Raw genomic sequence first — 3,433 nt, 5'->3', positions numbered from 1 at the left:
GTTTGCTCCATCGGCCACTGCAAAGTTTAGCATGCGCGAGCCGCTCCAACGAATTGAGATGAAAGTGATCGAAAGTTATCTCCCGTAGAAGGAGCTATGTTTGCGAAGGATCGAAGAGAGCGTTGAGGGCGCTAGCAACAGCGTGTTTGTTTCAACACAAGAAGTGCCGATCCAAGCTTTAAGAACTCAATCGTCCGTCCGACCGAATCACTCGTTTATGGCTCTGATTCCAAGTCAGGGTTTAAAACAGCGGTGACCCAGCTAGTTGAAAAGTTTTTACTTGGAACACCAGACATGAGAGCCAGCTACAGAGACAGCTAATGATATCAAAGTTGACGAAACAAGAGAGTTTCATTCAATTCTTTTCAGAGTGTACGCCTATGATCAATAGTTCCTTATGTAAAGGATCTTTCCCTTCTCATATTCTATTCGAGAGTTATCAGTATTTAGCAAAGCTGTTCCTATCTAACGGAGGGCTATTGGATCAAATGAAAAAACATTGTTGAGAAATAGTAGCCACCCGAAGTAGAGGGAATCCAACCTTGCCCAGTCGATGCTCAAGTGGCCCAAAGAAGCAATCTGAAAAGGGAAGAGCTTGTTCTGAAGGAACCGCACTCAAAGGTAATGTTTACTTTATCAAATCATTCTTACTCCTTGGTTACCCCTGATGAAACGAGCCTATTCATTTGACCATTCACTAATTTGTAAACTGCGCCTACTTCATGCACAGAACTCCGCTCTACTGGAGGCTTGGCATGCTCGAAAAGAAAAAAAGCGGAGTCAATCTTTTCAAATTCCTTGCGAACAATACCGAAGACTTGCGGCGTGTAGTTGCTTGCGTGAGATTTCTCAAGATTGTAGAAAGGGGTTTTTAAAACAGGTTCCTTCCGTCTGAGAGGCTTTGCAATCCAACTCGGTCTCCTTTGTGTGCGCGCACACGCAAGCCAAGTTTCACTTTTAATACCCCTGCCTTCCCGACCACGGATAGGCTGCGGGGCTTTGCACTTCGGCCCCATTGTGTGAATACCACATCAAGGTGACAGGATTCGAACCTATGGCCCTCTGTACCCAAAACAGATGCGCTGACCAGACTGCGCTACACCTCGTCCCCCCCTCAGAACATATGGATCTACCCGATCGATAAAGAAAAGAACCGCAGCGCTGTCGCCCACCCCGCTTTGGGCACGGGGAGGCGAGAACCACCGCTTTTAGGAAAGAAGCCTACAATTTGATTCTCGTCTCGTTTCACTTGCATTTTCTTTCATTCAGTCTCGTTCTAAGAGTGGAATCGAACCACTCACTCCGTTTGGATTTCGAGTCCAAAGGGCCCAGCCAGCGAAAGAGGATTTACAGTCCCACGCAGCCTGCCAGAACCTTTTTCTTGCTTGATTTTTATATGATTTTTTGAGCAACTAGCGCGAAAGCCGTTGCGCGTTAGCGCATCCGTTTTCTTGCTTGATTTTTATACGATTTTCTGAAGTGATCTGTCCAACTAAGTAGAAAAGGACACTAGAGTGTGGCTACACGTGGTATAGGGCTGCTCGTCCCGCCTGGTGTTGAGAAATGACATCCAATCTTTCGGTACCTATAATATATTCTAGGTGGATAAACTTATTTTTGATCAGCATCAATGGGAGATCTGATGTTTTAGAATGACCTTCCCCCGATCAGAGAAGGGGCTTGGTCTGGAATGGATTGAGACGGAAAGCGGTAATCAATCGCCGCGTGGTGGAACGCTTGTTGGAGAAGGGTAAGCGCCTCCATGTCGTAGGGGTGGGTAGGCCAATAGAAGACTAGGGAACTTAGCCTAGCCACTCAGTTCTGCCCCGAGCCAAGTCTATTTAGTGTCAGCGAACACATACTACTATCTATATATAGGTTTTTCTTTTTTGTAGAGGTTGTCGCTTAGGTCCTTGGACCCTTCCTTCATGAAGCTTGAGGAAGCACTCACTTTTCTATCCACGGCATTCTTGGTTCTGCACTTAGTCTTGAACCTGTGTTGGTTTGGGACGTCAATCTCATTCGTCAGCGGTGTGTGCCGCGTACTATGATTGCTTTCTTCTTGCTGTCAAATCCCAGTCTATCTTTCACTGAGCTTCCTTCGCTTGGAATTCAAAGTCCAAAAAAAAGAAAGAAAGCGTGCTGTGAGGTATGAATGATCAAATGTCTAAGGGTGTCATTGAATATCATGGGGTACGAACTTCTAAGGTCATGGCGTAGGGTATTGGATAGGCTGGTCCGCTGGTCGAAGTCATTGCAGGGTGTGGTACGGACAGCTATTGTTCCAGGGCATTTCCTTTCTCTCGTCATCACGCCAACATACACAAGGCTTGCCTTCACAAGGCCCCACCTTGACTTGCCATCATGGCTACACTCTTTTCATCAAAGCAACTCTTCTTAAGAAGACCCCTTGGTCCCCACAACGAAGTTCCTCCATAGAGAACCCAACTACACAGCACCATCGCAAAGGTTTCTTCGTAACTCGATTAGTCTCACTCAAGAGAACTCATCTACACGGAAGATCTTTTAAGTGCCAGTTGTACCCGCACAGAAGTTCTGCGCCCTCAACTACACCAGGATGCCCCCTGCAATAGCATCACAACTTTTCTCACCATGGACAGCTTGCCAGTCTTCTTGCATCAGCCACACCTAATTACAAATGACCTTGGCCTCTCCATGCTCGTCATTTACATTTAAACTGCACACCCCCTTGTTGAGGTCTTACTCCAAAGGTACGGCCTCTAGCACATGACCATTCCTCACTCAAGTCATCGACACCCTCGTCGATGTACGTGTTGAAAGAAGAAATTCCACTATCTCTCAAACGAAATGAGGTTTTTGAACTCCTATATAACAGAGTTTCATTGATGCCAAAGGGGGTTTTCCTCAAACGATTGGAACCAGAATAAAATAAAAAAAAGAATGAAAGAGTCAATCTATCTTAGTCAAGGCGCTCGCTCTGCCACAAAGGGAGGCACTGGCAAAATCTAAATAGAAAAGAGATGTTTCCAATTAAACCATAGATGTCCACTTCATACTTATAGTATTCTATTTTGGCTTGCTTGGGTTCATTCAAGGCATCTTCATATCTATTAAAGAAATCAATCAGCTCCTAATTAGGTCCCCCAAGGCGAGCGAAGTGACGTTTTTATTTCTCTTCCTCCGGTCAGAAAAAAAAAGATTTATAGGACCGGATGCATAACAAGAAAAGACAGAATAGTAGTGGTGCCTGCGCGCAAACAATCTTAGAACTGAGCTCTTGTAAAGGTGGGCGTTCCTACGCTCAAAGCCCATATCTCAGATGCATGCCCATTGGAATAGCCCATCACCAGGATGAAATTATCCATTTAGCGCAGTTCCCCTTTCCTCTCTTCTTATATCAACTTCACATCCTAAACACCAAAAGGAAGGGAGAAGCGAACTCGACCTGGTG

At 45.5% G+C, this 3,433-nt stretch overlaps 1 non-coding gene across 1 annotated transcript; it reads right to left on the bottom strand.

Moving 5' to 3' along the window:
- Nucleotides 1–1,031: 1,031 nt before the first annotated feature.
- TRNAP-UGG (transfer RNA proline (anticodon UGG)) lies at nucleotides 1,032–1,106 on the bottom strand. Its single transcript has one exon. It is a non-coding gene; the product is annotated as a tRNA-Pro (tRNA).
- Nucleotides 1,107–3,433: the final 2,327 nt, after the last annotated feature.

This window comes from Aegilops tauschii, chromosome 3 (assembly GCF_002575655.3).
Source record: "Aegilops tauschii subsp. strangulata cultivar AL8/78 chromosome 3, Aet v6.0, whole genome shotgun sequence".
Classification (NCBI taxonomy): domain Eukaryota; kingdom Viridiplantae; phylum Streptophyta; class Magnoliopsida; order Poales; family Poaceae; genus Aegilops; species Aegilops tauschii.
This window is presented reverse-complemented; position numbering and strand designations above follow the sequence as displayed.